At 32.5% G+C, this 22,439-nt stretch overlaps 1 pseudogene; it reads right to left on the bottom strand.

Moving 5' to 3' along the window:
* Positions 1–22,439, bottom strand: part of LOC135205181 (hemicentin-1-like) — a 74,505-nt pseudogene that overhangs the window by 45,575 nt on the left and 6,491 nt on the right.

The following is a 22,439-nucleotide window of genomic DNA, read 5'->3' as shown; positions in this document are numbered from 1 at the left end:
GTTCCAGTTAAGTTGGTGAGGGTTATGTTTTAGTTTGGAAACATATATTTAGGATGTGAAAAAGACCTTGCTATTTATTCACCCCATCTCTCTCTCTCTGTCTCCCTCTTTTCTCTCTCTCTGCGACGAGAGAGAGAGAGAGAGAGAGAGAGAGAGAGAGAGAGAGAGAGAGAGGGGAAACTCCCCATTCAGTGACAGGACGAGAAACATCTGTAAATACTCTCCGAAAAGGGGCTTTTACAAGTCGAGGGAAAATGCTTCTGACAGGAATACGAAAAATGCCCAACTCTCCTCTCTATCTCTCTCTCTCTCTCTCTCTCTTTCGAGAAAACCAGATCTCAAACTGGCTCCAGGAACAGAACAGGTAGAGAGACATTCCATTCTCAATAAAGAGAGAAAATAAAAAAAAAACTGATAAAAAAACGAGAATAAAAAAAGTTATAAAAACGTGTAAATACAACTCGGGGAAAACGATGTGGTATTGGAAAGAGAGAGAGAGAGAGAGAGAGAGAGAGAGAGAGAGAGAGAGAGAGAGAGAGAGAGAGAGAGACATATTTTCTTTACGTGATTGGGACTAATGAAAAAGCTGCTGATGATGGCAGTTCTTGTTGTACATAAGGAGGACCTATTTCTTAAGGGAGGTTGGATGTCACCTTATGAATATTAGTTGGGCTGGTGAATGTAATTCAATTATCTTTTTTTTTAGGGGAATTATATTTTTCTGCAAACCAGTGAATGAGATCTAATTTCTTTTAGATTCCTTACAAGGTATTTTACCTAGAACAGTCCATTAATCTGTCTTCTCCTTCTTGCATAAAATGTAAAATAACACTGGCTTCTATATTTATCATCGTAATTCGAGAGAAATAAACTCAAAGACTTTTCACCTTAAGGACTATCGTCTTAACAAGATCTCCTGTTAAAGTTTAATTCTCTGAAGGTGAGACGAAGCTGGATTATGTTGTTGAGAGAGAGAGAGAGAGAGAGAGAGAGAGAGAGAGAGAGAGAGAGAGAGAGAGAGAGAGAGAGAATTTCTAAAATAATAAGGTATCTTAAATTGTTTTGATTTTGTTACGACCGAGAGGGAGTTGAAATTAGTATAATTTTATGACGTGATTTAATGACTGAATGCAGAGAAATATGTTAATTATTTTTCAATTAAATGTGTTCATTAAAAGTATTATAATATAAAATATAGACACACAAATATTTATATATATATATATATATATATATATATATATATATATATATATATATATATATATGGTGTATGTATGTGTGAATAAAATTTCTGAAATCATTCTTTTACAGTTAGAGATGTCACGCAAACGAAGGAAATGAAAATAGAAATAAAATCTGAAAAAATATAAAAATCTATATTCATATCCTTCCTTGTGAAACTAATAAACTCAACAACAATTAAACCGACATTAAACCACAAGAAAACAAACCAACTAATAAACTCAACAACATTAAAAAACTAATTAAAAAAAACAATTACCAAACTCTTCATTGACAAGCAAGAAAATGGTTAAAAGCAAGGAAGCACATTGTTCCAATTAGTCTTCACTTTTCCCCTCTTCCAGTTCAGAACTGGAGTTGACAAGGTGTTAATGGGAGTCCCTTCCACCTGTGATCAAACACCTGGACAGGTAAAATTCCCTAATTAGTCTCAGTAATCACCAGACTGCCCCAGGTCACTCTGGAGGATGGGTAGCACTTTTGGGGGAGAAAACTGATGATGAGGCACTTTCCAAAATTAAAGTAGAATTTCTATTGATGCATTTGAAGACTTAAGAAGTCTCATATTGGTGTTTGTGAGAGCTATAAAGTCTTTTATTGATGTTTGTGAAGAGTATAAATCCTCAAATTGATGTTTGTGAAGACTATAAGGTTTTTATAGACATTCTTGAAATTAAAGGTGAAATGTTTGTTGCTTTATTGTTGTTTGTGAATACTATAAAATCTCAACTTGATGTTTTTAAGGACTATAAAGTCTTAGATTGAAGTTTGCACATGCTATAAAGTCTTAAACAAAAATTGGTGTTTATGAAGGCTATAGGTCTGAAATTGATGCCTGTGAATATAATACAGTCTTATATTAATGTTTGTGAGGACTATAAAGTCTTAAAGTGGTGGTTTGTGAGACTTAAAAGTCTTAAATTGATGTTGTGAAGACTATAAAGCCTCATTGATGTTTGTAAGTTGTAAAGGAACGTTTGGTGTTTAAAATTAGTGTAAAATTAGTGTAACTAAATAAATGTATTTGTTAGGTTTCTTGATATTCACAAACAAACCATTCAGTTACCTCTCCCACATTCTCTGAACTGTGTAATTCCCACCGATTCCCACATCAGGATCGTTCCAGCACACTCCAGAAGACAATTCCAGACTTCCAGAATACTGAAATGAACATCATTGTTCCTTCACACTTTCAACATCCAATTACCTCTTCCACATTCTCTGAACTCAATAAATTTATATTTCCACCAATTCCTACGTCAGAATAGTTCCAGCACACTCTAGAAGACGATTCCAGACTTCCAGAATACTGGAATGAACGTCATTGTTCCTTCACACTTTTAACATCCAATTACCTCTTCCACATTCTCTGAACTAAATAACTTTAAATTCCCACCAATTCCTACGTCAGAATAGTTCCAGCACACTCCAGAAGACAATTCCAGACTTCCAGAGTACTGAAATGAACGTCATTGTTCCTTCACACTTTCAACATCCAATTACCTCTTCCACATTCTCTGAACTCAATAAATTTATATTCCCACCAATTCCTACGTCAGAATAGTTCCAACACATTCCAGAAGCCAATTCCAGGCTTCCAGAATACTGGACTCCACGAAATAACAAATAAGAGATTTCAGAAAGAGCTTCGACCGAAGGTTCCAGCAAATGAATTTCTTATTTGGAGTGACACTGGATTTTCACTGTCCAAAATGACGCCTTACAGAATATTCTAAGAGTTTCGTTCGTTGGTTCTACGAATCAGGATTATATTTCTTTTGTCTTTTTTTTGTGTTTTTTTTATCTTCTTGTTTATGATTATACTTTTTACATCGTAGTATACAATTCTATTTCTGTTAATTTTTTTATAGTCTCATGGTTTTATTAGTCCTCAGCTTTATTTACAAAATGATTTTTTTCCTGCTGTTACAGAAGTAATATATCATTATTGCCACTATTCTTCATTCTACAGATTCACCCTAATATTTTACAAAATTCCTTCTTTTAACTTATTCTCCCTTTTATTCATTTTTTATATTCTCATAGTTTTATCAATCTTCAGCCAAATTAAAATTTTTTTTTTTGCTGTTTCAGAAGTAATAATCTCGATATTGCCACTATTCTTCATTCTACAGATTCACCCTAATTTTTAACAAAATTCCTTCTTTTAACTTATTCTCCCTTTTATTCATTTTTTTATATTCTCATAGTTTTATCAATCCTCAGCCAAATTAAAAATATTTTTTTTGCTCTTTCAGAAGTAATAAATTTACAAAAAAGGCGTACCATTTCTTCTACCCCTTACGTCATCAGCTTCTCTCTCTTTCTTTTGGCAAATCTTCAAACCTCTTTAAATAGAGTTAGTATTTAGTTTTTGTTCCCCCCCCCACCGAAAAACCACAAATTCAGATATTTTTGTAGCTGTAGTTTTCTGTAATTTTATGTCCAGATAATTTAACCCTTGAGTGAATACTGTGAATCTTTCTATATAACGCCACGACCTGGATGAGTGACCACTAAAATACACTATAAGTGTCGACATTGAGTTAAGATTTAGTCTTTTTATAGAAGGCCACTACCTGGAAGAGTGGCCACTAGAATACACTATCAGTACCCACATTGAGCTAAGATGTAGTCTTTTTATAGAAGGTCACTACCTGGAAGGGTGACCAGTAAAATACACATTACCCAATTTGAAATGAGATTCAGCCTTACCTGTGTATCTAAAACGCTCTCCAAGTGGTCCACCTTTTTCAGGGACCACGTCAATGTAGGGGCCGGTCTGCTGCCGAACGTCTCACACCAGGCCCTGTAGCGGTTACCGGCTTGTAGGGGCATTGTAAGCCCTGTTATCTTCACTGACTGAGGTGCCACTGTGGAGAGAAATGATTGACAGGAGTTATTGATCTTTGATTTGGAATATTTTGAGTTTTTTTTTTAAATGACTAAGCAGTTATTTAAACAAGAGACGATTTTTGAGTTTATTTAAAAGATACTTTTGATTTTTTTTTAAATGGTTAAGGGATATAAGTGGTTTATTTAACAAGAGACGATTTTGTAGTTTATTTAACAAAATCATGTTGAATGAGAATGACATCAATTTGGGCCTTTTTTATTTTCCAAAAAATGACAGGATGAAAACCTTTTTTTTTGGGGGGGGCGGAGGAGAGAGGAGAGGGGGAAAGAAACTATGAGTGTATCTAAAATTTCCAATTTCAAACATTATTTTCAGCTGGAGAGACTGTCTGAGTTTATTTAAATAATAATCTTTAATAACTCTTAAACACTAATAATAATACATAATAATAATAATAATATAATAATAATAATAATAATAATAATACTAATAAATACCCACTATTCAGCAAAAGCATATAATCCTCCGGGACAAAGGCAGCCTTCCTGTTGTGGCCAGCGTGGCAAGCTATCCGGCTGAGGTGGTACCCAAGGGGTCAGTCTGTGATGATGAGGTCATTCTGGAATGGTAACCCTGTCCACTTCCTCCAGAGTCTCGTCCACGTACATGTTCGTGGGTCCTGTTGTTCAGTGTCCACCAAACATTCGGCTGGGGGTGGACCTAGAGGGTGCGAGGGAGAGAAGATTGAGAGGTATGAAATCCCTTGCGTCTGACTGGACCAATCTTTCGCTCAACGCGGGATGTTGGTGTCCTTATTTCATGTATATTTGGTAAGGTATTGACAGCAGAGCTCAGCTATTTTTAACCACATAAGCAATCACGAACACAAAATAAACTGGAATATACTGGAATATGTCATGTATAATTTACAGCAGCAATTGTCGGTTCAAACGCCACATGGTAGAATCTGTTCCTATTTAACGTATATTTGGTAAGGTATTGACAGCAGAGCTCTGCTATTTTTAACTACATAAGCAATCACGACCACAAAATAAACTTGAATATACTGGAAATATGTCATGTATAATTTACAGCAGCAATTGTCGGTTTAAAAGCAAGATGGTAGAATCAGCAGGGATTAAACAAATGAATTTGTAACTCAGATATTATGGGTATAATCATCATCCAACCGGCGATTAAGAAGATTAAAGAGAAATTGTCCACTGGAGTGACGTAGCGGCTGACTTCTGGATCCCTTGGTATAAATACTGCCTTTCTGTCACTCTTATTTCATTCATTACCTGCCTGTTGAGGAAACGGCGTGTCTTGGAAATATATCCTTTATTTTCTACTGGGGTCATATCATTAGATGGACTTCTGTCTTTAACAGAAAATATTTCAGTCATATATATATTATATATATATATATATATATATATATATATATATATATATATATATATATATACACACACACACAGGTCAGACGTACAGGGCATTTATTCACATGATAAAGAAAATCAAAGGCAGGAACACGAAGAGATTCACATTATGCTTTAATCCTACGTTTCGTGACAACATCGCCACATCTTCAGGATTTTCTACAAAATAAAGTATAATATGTTAACATAAAATAAGAGCGATCACAAGATCCAATAGTTGAAAAGTAAAATCAGTTTAATGTTAAAATTACAACTCTCATACTTAAATGCACACTTGATTAAAACAGACCAGAAGTACCAAACCACTTACAAATGACGAGAAGAACATTTAAAAATTTCAGCTAAATTACACAAACATAAAAGTATAACAAATATCATAAAAATTAAAAGTCATATATTCACAAAACCACAGCCAAAAACAGCTCAACACTTAACCAACCTTTCAGCATCAAAGATAAAAACACACTTAAAGTAAACAAAGTCAATAGGCACAAGGAATGACAGAATGACAGGAATGTTTTTAGCCTAATTATTCTGTCATTCCTTGTGCCTCTTGACGTTGTTTACTTTTAGTGTTTTTATCTTTGATGCTGAAAGGTTGGTTAAGTGTTTGAGCTGTTTTTGGCTGTGTTTTTGTGAATATATGACTTTTAATTTTATGATATTCGTTATTACTTTATGTTTGTGTAATTTAGTTGAAATTTTTAAATGTTCTTCTCGTAATTTGTAAGTGGTTTGGTACTTCTGGTCTGTTTTAATCTAGTGTGATGTAATTTAAGTATAAGAGTTTGTAATTTTCACCATCAAACTGATTTTACTTTCCAACTATTGGATCTTGTGATCAGCCTCTTATTTTATGTTAACATATTATACTTTATTTTGTAGAAAAATCCCCGAAGATGTGGCGATGTTGTCACGAAACGTAGGATTAAGCATAATGTGAATCTCTTCGTGTTCATGCCCTTGATCTTCTTTATCATATATATATATATATATATATATATATATATATATATATATATATAATATATCTATCTATATATATATATATATATATATATATATATCTATATATATATATCATATATACACACACACACACACACACACACACACACACACACACACACACATATATATCTATATATATATATATTATATATATACATAAATATATACATATACATATACATACATACATATATATATATATATATATATACTATATATATATATATTTATATACTAGATATATATATATACACACACACACACACACACACACACACACATATATATATATATATTATATATATATATTTATATATATATATTTGATTAATTCCCATCTACGTGGACCCATTTCAGAAATAGACTGTTAAGGACGTGACATAAATAATCCCCACAGTATGGTTATAAATCCATATTTATACGAACGAAATTTAACCTCCCCCCAAAATAAAGTGATTAATGTTTCACATTTAAACCAAAATGAGAGTAACGGGTGATAAATATGTCTCCGTTAGAGAGAGAGAGAGAGAGAGAGGAGAGAGAGAGAGAGAGAGAGAGAGAGAGAGAGATGATCCACCAGTTGATTATTATATGTTACAGAAAGGATGAAATAAATAAGTGGAAATTTTTAATGGAAAAAAATTGAAAATATTTCGCGGATTGACGAGAGAGAGAGAGAGAGAGAGAGAGAGAGAGAGAGAGAGAGAGAGAGAGAGAGAGAGAGAGAGAATGGCTTTAATCAAAGAAGAATTATGATAAACAGTTTAAAAAATTTTTTGTTATTAAAATAAGTGTACAGTTCCGAAATGAGAGAGAGAGAGAGAGAGAGAGAGAGAGAGAGAGAGAGAGAGAGAGAGAGAGAGAGAGAATATTTATAAGATTCTTGAATCTTATAATTCAGATATTCAAAGAAAATGATAAATTCGAATAAATATAAAGAAGTTTTAGTCAATTTATTTTTCAGAATCGATCTATCATTTTTGGTAATAACTGTGTAGATTAAGTGATAATAATGATAATAATTCTTCCTAAGTAACAAAAAAAAAAAAAAATTCCAATATTTTTTCGGGGTGAGGGAGGGCCAAAAACCAATCTGGATATTGCATCTGATACGCATCTGATAGGGCAGAGTTCATAGTCAGATATTTCATATATGAAATCCTACCTCTCGCCGTATTCATAGGATTGATTTTATGAAATCTAGAGCCACGATTTCCGTCCTCGGAGGAATTGTTAATATTCGTGATAGGATGGCTCTGTAGAAAGTTTATCTATGTTTATACTTATGCATATCTATTTATGTATATTTAAATCTATCTTTCTTCACCTTCATTCTTGTGAAGTCACCTGGAATTCTGTTTATATATTTTTAAAATTATTTTTCATTTATATTATTTTTTTCTTCAATAAAATTTAATTTTTATAGTTCAGTCTACCTAATCCTTAGATTATTATTATTATTATTATTATTATTATTATTATTATTATTATTATTATTATTATTATTATTATTATTATTATTATTAATTATTCGGTCTATGACAGGCCTCTAATTCGAATGGGTGGTATTTAATGGGTGGTAGGTTTATAGTGTGGGGTTCCGGGTTGCATCCTGCCCCCTCAGGAGTCCAATACTTTTCTTTTTTACTATGTGCCGCCGTTTCTAGGATCACACTCTTCTGCATGAGTCCTGGAGCTCCTTCAGCCTTTAGTTTTTATAGATTCCTTTTCAGGGATCTTGGAATCGAGCCTAGTGTTCCTATGATTATGGGTACAATTTCCACTGGCATATCCCATATCCTTCTTATTTCTATTTTCTATTATTATTATTATTATTATTATTATTATTATTATTATTAGTTATTATTATTATATTATTATTATTATTATTATTATTCAAGTTTTAGCAGGTAGGTACCGTATAGTCTTATGACCATTGACACGTGTGATGATTGATCTAATTTAACTTGCTCTCTCTCTCTCTCTCTCTCCATACATAAACATGAACCTATCATAAGTTATATACTTTACATCCAAATTAAAAACTGTCAATATACTTCACACCTACTCACGTGCTTAGACTTAATCAAGAACCTATTTTTAAACCCTGTACTTTACTCCTAACTCACTCTCTCTCTCTCTTTATTTCTCTCTCTCTGGAGCTTTCAATCCAATCCCGGAGCATTCTACCAGATTACTCTTCCACGGTAATACGGCGCATTCGACCAGCGAACTTTTTCCTCTAAGGGGATACTACCCTATATTTTTCTTTTTTTTTTTTTCTTGTATTTTACGTAATCCGAATTGAATCTCATTTTCGTTTTTCTAAAGAAAAGTCCTTTTTTTTCAGGGATTATGGTATTAATGTGGTGTTAAATCATATAAAAAATTGAAATGTTAGGGAGGTGAGATACAAATTAAAATTGAACAAGATTAGGAGGGAAAATAATAATAATAATAATAATAATAATAATAATAATAATAATAATAATAATAATAATAATAATAATAATAATAATGCGTTCAAATTTCCAGCCAGGCCGGATTTCACCCACTATTGAAGTAGGCTGTCCACACCACGAGACCAGAATATTGGAACTGAATTATTAATGAGTCACAGATATGGCACCTAAATTTCGAGAGGACTGGGTGCAGACTTCCAAAAATGAGGTAGTTTGCGTTTTTATATTTATGTATAGGTTTATATTTTATGTATAGATATTTATACTATATGTTTATATATATATATGGTATCTTCACGACGTATATTTTGGGTTTCAAATGTTTTCAATAAATTTTCATCATCATCATCATCATCATTATCATCATCATCATCATCATCATTATCATTATTATTATTGATTATTATTATTATTGTTATTATTATTTATTATTAATATCATTAGACTTTATTAATATTTTGCTTTGTGAAACTTAAAGGTAATTTATATATCATATATTATAAATTTCACATACAGATTATACATTATATATTATATATATATATAGATATATATATATAGATATATATATATATAATATATAGAGATATATTATAGTATATATATATATATATATATATAGAGATATATAGGTATTCTAATATATATAATATATCATATATAGATATATATATACTATATAGATATGATACGTATATATATATATATATATATATATATATGTATATATATATATATTATATATATATATACTATATATATATATAGATATATATATGTTATATATATATAGATAATAGATATATATATATATATATATGGTATCTATATATATATATATATATATTATATATATAATATATATATATATATCCATTCATATATATATAATATAATATATATAATATATATATACTATATATATATATCCATCATATAATATATATAATATATTATATATATATACTATATACTAATATAACTGATATCATTAACTATATCATATATATATATCATATATCATACTATATATATATATATATATCTTCTATATATATATATGTATATATATGTATATATGTATAAATATAATTTATTATACCCAAAACCTTGACTGAAGAAACCGAGCGAATTCAACAGTAAAACCATTATCAAATCCCATAAATATTCATGAGAATTAAAACTCCAAATCAAATAAATAAAAAATAAAAAAAAAGTAATAAGTATTATGACAGAGCAGACTTCAAATGGTTTTGTATATTAGTGGTGAAATGGTATTCGATATAAAACATTGATAAAAAATAATTTTAATTTTGTCGAGTGAACAAAACTGCATATGTAAAAAAAAAACAAACAAAATCAAATTGTAAGTTTACACATTTGAATAATTTTAAAATGCTTGAAATTAAATTAACATAATTGAATATTGACCACAATACAGATAAATCATTACTCGATATTTTGAAATAAAAAGAAATTCACTATTAAAATTATAGAAAGGGCAACTAATGTATACATATAATATATATATATATATATATATATATATATATATATATATATATATATATATACTTATATATTTACTTCTTAAGTCTTAAGAATGCCTTAAGGATTTGTTCCTAGCAAAGAAAAAATAAATTAAAAAAAACATATAAAATAAAAATTTTAATAAATCAATAGAGAAATCAATAAATATATAAATATACCTTAAAGATAAGATAAAATAATTAAAGAAATTTGTAGAAATCCTAAAATGGTTTCACATTCATTTCCCCTCATTGTTGGAGGGGTGGTAGAAGAAGAGCCTAACCCACCCCTCCCCCCAACCCCCAAGTCTCCCCCCCCAACCCTCCCCCCCCCCCCCCCTCCCAAACATTCGGGCAACCCATAGACGTCCATTCGGGTCCTCTATGTCCCATAAGTGTCTCTTCCAGGAAGGTAAATGACCCTGGGTTCAGTCGTGGGTGCTGGTAGAAGGCCCTAAATGTCGTGAGTGTGTGGTGCAGTGTATTCTGGTCTCTCTCTCTCTCTCATCTCTCTCTTAATCTCTCTCTCCTCTCATCTCTCTCTCTCTCTGTTTCTATTTTACCAATAGGAATATGAAGATTGTTCTCTCCTATGGGTATTCGAGAGGATTTTTCTCTCTCTCTCTCTCTCTCTTTTGCACACTTCTTTATCCTCATACAAAAACAGACTTGAGTCTCTCTCTCTCTCTCTCTCTCTCTCTCTCTCTCTCTCTCTCTCTCTTTTCTCTCTCTCTCTGTTTTGCACACTTTTTCGCCTTTTTTTTCTTTCTTTTTTTTCTTATTCTCATGCAAAAAACTCAAGTCTCTCTCTCTCTCTCTCTCTCTCTCTCGTTTCTTCTCTCTCTCTCTCTCTCTCTGTAAATATCCTCCACACCATCCTCTCTCTCTCTCTCTCTCTCTTTCTCTCATTCAGAAGCAGAGTTTAAAACTATCTCTCTTCCCTTTCTACAGCTATACTCCAAAACCCATATTCGTATCCTCTCTCGCTCTCTCTCTCCTCCACAAAAACGCTTAGCGTGCTAGCAACAGCTCATCTTTATATAAACCAAACCCGTGACCACTCTCCCCACCCCCCCCCCCCACACCCCAATTTTAACCCCAAAGGGTGGGTAGGGAAAGCAGTCGGTACACGTATATATATATATATATATATAGACCCTTAAGTGACCAATAATACCAGGACGTAAATTATTGGGGAGATATAAGTGTCCGGACTCCGTAGAGAAAGTTGGTCAATATCCGATATGAGTGTTCCGGTCCGGATAATGGAGGGATAACGAGAGGTTCGGTATACGCATCTGGTCCGGATAAATGGGGGAAGGTGGGAGGGGTCGGTTATCTGGTCCGGATAATCAGAGGGAGGGGGAGGCCGGTTATCTGGTCCGGATAAACGAGGGAGAGTAGAAGGGGCCGGATAATGACTGGCGGTTCGTCCGTACTCGGATATCCGGATTCTCGTACGGTTTAAGTTGAGATTTGAATAATAATAATAATAATAATAATAATAATAATAATAATAATAATATAATAATAATAATAATAAAATATAAATAAAGATAAAGATATATAAATAAATAAATATATTATATATATATATATATACAGACCAATAATAAAAAGATTTATTAGAATACATACATACATACATACATACATACATACATACATACATACATACATACATACATACATACATACACTTAAAACGGCATATAGAGAGCAGCCGTATTGCAGATATCAACTTCAGTGCTTCCAAAGCACCAGAAAGCATTGTATATACTGAACAAATACATTCCTTTGAAAGCAAAAAAAAAAAAAAAAAACCCAAAGACAGACTAATGCATTCGTGATTGATTGGTGCAGTGATATTTTCTCTCTCTCTCTCGATCTCTCTCACTGCTCCGTCATCGCTCTCTCTCTCTCCTCTCTCTCCCTCATCTCTTATCTGTCTCTCCCGTATATATATACACTACCAAAAGCCCAAAACAAAAAACATTATTATACCCTTTCTCTCTCATCTCTCTTCTCTCTTCTCTTTATATATAACACACAGAACCCAACAAAACTAAAACATTATTATTTCTCTCTCTCTCCTCTCTCTCTCTTCTCTCTATCTCTCTCTCTCTCTCTCTCTATCTATCTTTTATATATGCACACACAGACACAAACAAAACTAAAACATTATTATTTCTCTCTCTCTCTCTCTCTCTCTCTCTCTCTCTCTCTCTCTCTCTCTCTCTCTTTATATATACACACATACGCAAACTAAACTAAAAGCATTACTATACACTTCACAACTGCAATCACAAACACAAAGTCACACATACAAAAACCACAAAAGCATAAAAAAAAACAAACAATCCTCAGTCGAAATTCCTGGCATCCCATCATCACTCTTCCCTCCACTTAAAACAGACGAAAGTCGTTGCTATTGGTCGACTTCGTATCCCAGAGCGAATCGTAGAGTCGCTTTTCTGTGGCCATGATTACTGTCACCCCGACATAGCAGAGGTGTTAATACGAATTCCACTCTACTACGTCTCGCAGAGTTGCTGTGAATTGCTGTTTGTTGCTGCGTTGTTGCTGCTGTTGCTGCTGCTGGTGCGTTAATGAACAGCAGCAGCAACTCTCAGGTAGACCTGGAGAGAGAGGAGAGAGAGAGAGAGAGAGAGAGAGAGAGAGAGAGACGTGCATTAACATTGTCTGGTTCCATTTATAGACTTGCTTCGAGGATTGTCTACCAGTTTTGGGACGTGGTTGGAATGTTTCTCTCTCTCTCTCTCTCTCTCTCTCTCTCTCTCTCTCTCTCTCGTTTTCTTTCTCATCTCTCTCTCTCTCTCTATCCTTCAATATTCCTTTTATATTCCTTCTTTCTGTGTAAATCTCTCTCTCTCTCTCAGAAAGATATGATGAAAGACAATAGAATTATATCCTTTACATAATGAAAGTGTTGGAGAATGATATAATGACATTATATAAAGAATTATATCCCGTGATTACAGTTTATAATTATATCCCTATCGATTACAGTTTATAATTATATCCCGTAATCATCTAGTTTTTATAGACAGATATAATCAAGTTATATCCTCAAATAGGTTTAGGTTTGAGAGACCGAAATTATAAATTTTATAGCTTTTAGACTCAATGAATCAAATTATATCCCGCACACACCTGCCCCTTTTTTAAAGCCTGACGCAATCAAATTATAATAAGATTATATCCTCTAACCGGGAGATCTAATCCTATTACAATTCATCACTCTCAAGTATAACCACGTACGAGAATTCGATATTGCCTTCCCATTGCGAAGGCCACACACAGCACCTGTGTATATCCCAGTACATCAAGTTTATAGCCTTTTATATCCTCAACACAGCTACGAGGCGCCTTCCTCCTCATACCTTGGATATAACGCGTCCGTAAATCAGTCAAGTATAAGTGAGTGTGTAAAAAAAAAAGAAAAAGAAAAAGAGAGAAAAAGAGAGAGAAAAAAAGAGAAAAAAAGGCTCCTCCCAAAAAAGGACTTTTGCATCCTAGATAGATCTACGCCCCTTTGCAAATCCAGGGAAGGTGGAACGACTTAGAAAGTGTATATACACCTTGGCTGTGTATTTTGTTTGTTCTGAGTGAATCTGTGTATTGCGCAGATAATTCACCCTTTGTTATGTATGCTTTTGGAAGCTTGTTTCTTGACAAATTTTCCAGAAGATGGGACAACTTTGTGTATACATACACCCTCGGGTGTATTTTGTGTATTTCCGTGTGTACTATGCGTGTATATCTTCTGTGTATTGTGCAGATATGTTATCCTTCGTTATATTTGTGCTTTTCAGAAACTTTTGCCAATTCCAGGATGATAAAACAATTTATAGAGTATATACACATCCTTGGGTGTATTTGGAGTATATGTGTATCAGTGTGTGTAGGCCGTCTGTGTATTGTGTAGATAATTCACATCCTGTTACATCTGGGCTCCTCAAAAGCTTTTGCGAATATATGACGAGGTATATCTCAGTGTGGCTGTCTCTGTGTATCTCCTCTGTGTATCTCCTCTGTGTATTGCGTAGATAATTCACCTTCCGCCGGTGTCCTTCTGGGAAACCTGCAAAGCTTATCTTTTGTCAGGGAAATTTCGTGTCCGGGCGAAATGGACATATGTGTCTTCCAGAAGTCTCCAGAGAATTTGCTCGAAATAGATCAGGCCAGAAACACCTTTTGTGTTGTTGTTGTTGTTGTATTCGCTGCCTGTCGATGTTGTTGTCGTATGTTGTTGCTCCCGTTGTTTTTGTTGTTGCTTTTGTTTTATCGTTCCAACCGCTGTTGAGGTCCGGGTTTGGAAATCCAGTTGGAATATCTGGATAGATTGTTTTTTTTTTCATTTAAAAATGTTTTCTTAATGTCTCTCGTGATTTTTTGTTCATGTAATGTTAAACAGTTTTTTTTCTCATTTTTCTTCTAATTCCTATTTTATCATTTCCATTTATATTCCCATTTATCATAGTTATTTCATCTTTACATTTATCACTTTCTGTATTTACTAAAATAAAACCATGGTTTTTTTTCAGTGTTACATTCAATTTGTTCGATTTCTATAAACTATATAATCGTGTTATTTATTGTAACTTAAGATTCGGTTATTACAATATTGTTAATGCAGGTATAAATGTTGTAATGAATTAATTGATTTAAAGGAAAATAGTGAAAACAGAGGAAGGCAGAGAGTACTAGAACCCAGGAATTAAGAGGTTGATATTTTGCCCAAATCCTTAGGAACGCAACCATTCTCTTAAATAAGGAGAGAATGGAGAGAATGTAGGAATCTAGGAGCAACCAAGAAGGGTAAACATTCAGAAACCTTTTTGTGAATGGTCACAATAGCTCATAAACAATTTAAGGCATTATTTCCATGACCAAGGGATTCACAACCATTCTATAGACACAAAATGCCTTATTTTAGCACAATAAAGAGAAAACCTCATCTGGGACAATTGATACGGCAACTTACAGCTTACAACTTGCTCAGTGAAAGCTAAAAAGAGTCAGCAATAAAAAGAGTCCCAATTTAAGCCAGAGACAATATGATGCATGATGGGGTGGCTAGACGGGCGTTACAAGGACTTACCTCCTTTGACTATGCACGAGAGGTGAAGACGGCTGCCCTCGTTCGCCGTGACGCTGAGCGTCAAGACTTTGCCTGTCGGGAGAGAGATTTTGATGGCGGAAGGAGGTTGGACCACTCGTACCTGGAAGATTGACGAAAATATTTTAGAATATTTTTCTAAAATATTTTTCTTTGGTTGATTTATTAGGCAGAGGAAATGGATAAATGAGCCTTTTATAAATGGTATGGTATTTGATTTCTATATAAATTATATAGTTATTTCGACAAACGATTTACAATTACTTGAGTTTTAAATGTAGGGTAATGCATCTACAGGAGAAATACAAGATTGATTTTAATATACATATCTTAATACGTATTTTATAACAGGCATAAAACATGATTTCTCATTAGTGAGAGATAAAATCACATTTTTAAAACCTACATTACAACATACACTATTTTATATATATATATATATATATATACTATATATATAATATATAATATATATATATACTATATATACGTATATATTATCCTGGAAAAAAATAAGACGTTGAAAAAGATTAACAGAATTGCTTTTGTTTATAAATTCATGTAGATTAAAAGTGTATTGAGAGAGAGAGAGAGAGAGAGAGAGAGAGAGAGAGAGAGAGAGAGAGAGAGAGAGAGAGAGAGAAATGACTTTCAACCCTTCAGTGGGTAAAGTATTATGAATATTAAATCATAAACATCGACTTATCCTTAAGAACGGATAATTGACATTCCTCAGCAAATTGCTTTCTAAGTATGTCAAGTATTCTTTAAATAATACAGCTTCATGTATTTCTACTGTAGTCTGGAATGCGATTACAGAATACAGCGACTATTAGCAAAGATTACATATTCTTTGATAGCATTTAATCACAAGTTATGGAATGATTTTTGAAATTTGCTCGAGAATACGAGAGATTTTGATATACCTTCGCCAAACCTATATGCTAATTAAGCCAATCATTTTTGTTACAAAACTATTACATAAAACAATTTTTTCCCCTGTAATTTTTGTTAGAAAACGATTACATAAAGTAATTTTGTTTTTCAGGAATTTTTTTGTCAGAAATTGATTACATTCACAAAAAATAAAGTTGTTTTCAGTTAAAACAGCTTTTTCTTATCTAGTGCAGTCCTTAAAATATCTGGATTCGAGTTTTTCAGAGTTGCTTACAGATGTTTTTCCAAAATTCTTGTGGATTTAAAAAGCGATATTTTCTCTCTCTCAAACTTTTTATTTTTTTAATTTTAACTCGGCCAAAGTTAGGTTTGAAAATGTTCGTATTTATGAAAAACACACACATTCTTTTAACCCAGCAGACAGACTTTACAGAAAATTCTGTTGCGAACATTTTATTTACGAATATATATTTTCGAGCGTGTCTTAGAATCTAGATCTTTTCGTACTTTCGTGGCAGTGAAAGTTTAGGTTTCTGTTTCTCCACGAAAGCATAGTAGTGGACTTTCATTCCATAAATATCTAAAAAAAATTACAGCTGATATTGCAAGCAAACATTATGATGTCTGAATAACTATAGATATTTTTCCCCCTTGGATAAAATATCCCATACCTTAGTTTTGTAAAGATATGCTATCAGTTGCTCTACCACTTGCTAAAACATTTTTGTCCAAAACGTTTCTTTTATTCCTCTCTGGAAAGCATTGCAGCTAGCTAATCCTTTCCTCTGTGAATAAAACATTTTCTTTCCATCTCAGCTAAGAGATATAAAGAAATCGACACCATGAGAATCATTTTTATTCTGATCAAAAGTTTATTTTATAAATTTTATCATTCTAACTTAGCAACAGAGTTTTAATAGGAGTTCCAACAGTTAAGAAGCTGTACTTAACCACATTAATGTTTTTTGTGTCAGTTTTTACTTAGCAAAGGCGAAAGTATTTTACTTAATTAAGTAGAGATATTTGAAAGTCAGTGAAATTACAAAAAAAAAGTGTTTTGCCTCCTGGTACAACTCGAGACATTTTACCTCTAGCAAAGATATCATTTGGTGTCAAAGGAGCTACGAAAACACTTTTGTCTCTGGGTAAAGCTGTTTTTTCTTGACTAGTTTAGACACTGTTAAGAACATTTTGCCTCGAGGAAAGATATCGTTTAGTGTCATAGGAACTAAAAATGCAAATTTGTCTCTTGGTAAAACTATTTTTTACTTATTGAGGAGTTGAGAGACTCGAGAACATTTCCGTTCGAATTTTACTTCCATAACTGATAGAGTGAAGAAGAAGAGTTTTGGCATAATTACCTCGAAGTCACTCGATGTTTTTTCTGCCAAAAAACTTTTTCTTAAATCTCTCAACTCCCTCCGTCGAATCATGCAAACTTTGCAGAATATTACTCAAGCACTCGACGATGCTTGCAATGCCAGGAATGCTGCTTGCTTGCTTGCTTGCACCCACGCACGAGCAAGCAAGCGAGCGAGCAAACAAGAAAACAAGCAGGAAGGAAGGAAGCAAGCAGGAGGAAGGAAGGGAAGGAGAAAGGAATGCCTCACTCAAATTGGAATATTCTCACAGTGCGAGATCTCGAAGGATATTGGCAAACTTCAAATGAAAAACAAAAGTAAACAAAAAAACAAAAGACTGTTGCACTGCGCCGTGGAATTTATTGTGTGATGTCTTGAATGGGGAGCTAATGAGATTTTTTATTTTTTGTGCTTTTTCTGCGATGTTTTTTAAATTCCAGTTTACTGGAATTTCATTTGTGATTAGGGGGTTAATCTTTTTTCTTTCCATGGAAAATGTTTTATGCTTTTATTGTTTAGATGTATACGTAAATGAATCTCTCTCTCTCTCTCTCTCTCTCTCTCTCTCTCTCTCTCTCTCTCTCTCTCTCTCTCTACACACACAGCTATACATATATATTTAAAAAATACTTAAATATATATATATTTAAGTATTTATGTATAAATACTTATATATGTATATATATATATATATATATATAATAAGAATAATAAGGATAAATGCATAGATACATACATAACACACACACACACACACACACACAAATATATATATAATATATATTATATATATATATATATATATATATATCTACATACACATAAAACCTCACAATAACACTGACCTGGAAACCCTTCCATCCCAAAACCCCAACCATACCCCCTCCCCCAAAACCCAAACCCCCCTACCCTTAGAACCCCCCCCACCCCACACCCCACCCCCCTAAAAAAAATTTAAGGAAGGCCCAAACCACAACGGTACAAAACGAAATTCACGCACCTCCAGCAGTGAAAATGGACGCCATTACTCTATCGGAACTGCGGGCGGCGCAGTTCGATATCAATTGGGCAAGGAAATAAATAAACAATTGGGGGAGATGGAATAAAAAAAAACTACGAAAAATATTGAAAAACATATCGTAAGCTTTCGTTCGCTTGTGTTGGAAGGGGTAGAGGTATATACACGCTGTTCGAAGGTATGAGTGTGTGTGTGTGTGGTGTGTAGAAAAGGTGTTTATATCTTTATGTGAAATCCCCTTTATCTTTTGTGCAAAAGATACTATTTTTTTACGTAATATGGTTTAGGCTTTGTGTGAAAGATATTTTTATGCGAAAGGCTGTTTATCTTTTGTGCAAAAGATGCTATTTTTTTATGTAATATAGGTTAGGCTTTGTGTGAAAGATATTTTTATGTGAAAGGCTGTTTATCCTTTGTGCAAAAGATACTATTTTTTATGTGTGAAAGATATTTTTATGTGAAAGGCTGTTTATCCTTTGTGCACAAGATGCTATTTGTTGTGTATGATTGTTTAGTTTTTGTTTGAAAGATATTTTTATGTGAAAGGCTGTTTATCTTTTGTGCAAAAGATGCTATTTTTTGTGTAAGATATATTTATGTAAAAGGCTGTTTATCCTTTGAGCAAAAGATGCTATTTGTTGTGTATGATTGTTTAGGCTTTGTGTGAAAGATATTTTTATGTGAAAGGCTGTTTATCCTTTGTGCAAAAGATGCTATTTTTTGTGTAAGATTGTTTAGGCTTTGGGTGAAAGATATTTTTGTGTGAAAAGCTTTTTATCCTTTGTGCAAAAGATGCTATTTTTTGTGTAATAAGGTTTAGGTTTTGTGTGAAAATATATTTTTGGTGTAAGATTGTTTGTGTTTCTTGTGAAAGATGTTATTGTTTGTGCAAGATGGTTTATTTTTTGTGTGAAAGATACCTTTGATGTATGATGGCTTGTTTCGTGGGAAAGTTATTATTTTTTTGTGTCAGAAGGTTTACCTTTTGAGAAAAAGATTAGTTCTTTTGTCAGATGGTTTATAGTTTGGGTAAAATATATTATTTTTGTGTCAGTTTTTTTTATTGTGTTAGATGGTTTATTTTTGGTGTAAAAGATGATATTTTTTGTGCATGATGGCTTATTTTTTGTGTAAAGGATATTTCTTGTTTAAAATGATTTATTGTTTATGTAAAAGATAATATTTTTGCATAAAATTCCAATATCTGATTTATAAATGAAACTTTTCACAACCTGGTTTATTGTTTGTTATGTAAAAGGATAATTACTGGTTTATATAAACCTTTGCACAATTTACCAATTATTTAATTTATTACGTAAATATTTATTACTTAAATATATTTAAAAATACTGAAAGTCCATTATACAAATACTGAAAAGATTTGGACATGAAACAGATTTAAAAGGGTTCTATTCTTTAAAACAAATGCAAATAAATAATTGATTTCAGATCGTGTCTATGATAATATTTCATACAAATCTAGTTAATGAAAGCAATAATTTAATAATTATCGAATCACTCATAATTTTCCGACCAGATAAAATTATTTGGGGATAAAACAAAATTATCAGCAAATGGAAATGTGTCATAAGCATTTAAAAAGATGGGACAACCATATTTTTTATTATTTATCTTGTTAATGAGGCCAGGGATTATCAATATTGAATTATAAAAACACAGGAATTAAGATAATTTGTTACAGATTAAATCGTTACATATTTTTTCCCAAATTAAGGAACAGAAATATTATTATGACCAATTTCCTCTTTAATATTAAAAAAAATAATTCCAATCGAACTTTTTTTTTAATAAAAATAATTGATGATTATATCACCAGAATTAATTAGAAAATAATCTGTATGATAAAAATCATACAAAAATAATTGTGGTTAACTTAAGAATAATTAAAAAAGATTAAATATTAGATTTTTTCTTCTACTGAACATAGCCTACATACTAGCAACACTAAGTTGCCTCTCCCGTCGGACTTTTGAGTAGAAATAGCTTGGCGCTCGTGGAATTTCTTTAATAGGTAGTGTCATACCTGCTACTTGAAAAACCTAGGCTAAGGGATTCAGGGAACACAGAGGATGAGAGAAAGTTCCATGATTACGACAAATATTTGAGGGAAATTAAGAAAAAAAATAGATAAATGTCTACGGTACCAGCACACAATATTTCATCACTAAACCCAACTTCATATTTATAAATAAATTTTAATTAACATTATTAACGATTAGTGATGGTGAATAATTAGTAAAAAAAAAACAAAAATAAAATAAATAGAAATTAAGACACAATGGAGAGAGGAACTGCATAAAGGAGTAAATGATAACGAATAAGAAAATTAAGATAAATGAGGAAAGATGGGTGAAAATATCAGTAAACAGAAAATGTAAAAATGAAGCAAAATAAATCGAAATTCAATAAAAATGGACAAACTATAAAACAATAATAAAAAGGGAATAGGTTAAAAACGATGATAAAAACGCAAATACGAAAGAGGAAATTAGGTAAGAAACTGGAAAATGAATAATGTTGAAAAATGTAAGGAACTGTAACAAGGTTGAACCATCCCAGAAAAAAGTTAATGAAAATAAAGATAATTTTAGCAATAGAAAAACACGAATAGAGGAAGAATGAGAAGAAGAAGAAGAAAAGAAAGTGAATAATGTTGAAAAATGTAAGGAATTGTCGTAAGGTTGACAGAGCCCAGAAAGAAAAGTGAATGAAAATACAGATAATTTTAGACATAGAAAAACACGAATAGAGGAAGAAGGAGAAGAAGAAGAAGAAGAAGAAAAAGAAGAAGAAGAAAATGAATAATGTTGAAAAATGTAAGGAATTGTCATACGGTTGAACCTAGCCCAGAAAAAAAATGAATGAAAATAAAGATAATTTTAGACATAGAAAAACACGAATAGAGGAAGAAGGAGAAGAAGAAGAAGGAGGAGGAGAATGGGAAGGAGATGAAGAAGGAAAAGGTAATAAAAAACCAGTCATTTCAGCAGGTACAGGAATTCTGGAACGGCCAGACACGGCTATAAAATACGGGACAGGGAATCCGGGAACCCGTCGAGGGAGATGGACTAGCCCGGTTTATAGGTTTGGGTTAGAGGTGTCTCCGCTTCGATTTCATCTGGGTTGAGTCTCTCTCTCTCTCTCTCTCTCTCTCTCTCTCTCTCTCTCTCTCTCTCTCAGCAACAGCACCACAAGCCAAATCTCAAAGCACCAGAAAAAAAATCAAAACATTCACTTGAGCTCAAACAGAAAAGGAAAAAATATATATACGTACACACTTTCTCTCTCTCTCTCTCTCTCTCTCTCTCTCTCTCTCTCTCTCTCTCTCTCTCTCAGCAATAGCAACATCAAACCAAAGCTCAAACCACTAGAAAAAATAAAAAAATAAAAACATTCACTTGAGCTCAAACCAGAAAAGAAAAAAATATATATGCACACTTTCTCTCTCTCTCT

Source organism: Macrobrachium nipponense, chromosome 49, assembly GCF_015104395.2.
Source record: "Macrobrachium nipponense isolate FS-2020 chromosome 49, ASM1510439v2, whole genome shotgun sequence".
Classification (NCBI taxonomy): domain Eukaryota; kingdom Metazoa; phylum Arthropoda; class Malacostraca; order Decapoda; family Palaemonidae; genus Macrobrachium; species Macrobrachium nipponense.
This window is presented reverse-complemented; position numbering and strand designations above follow the sequence as displayed.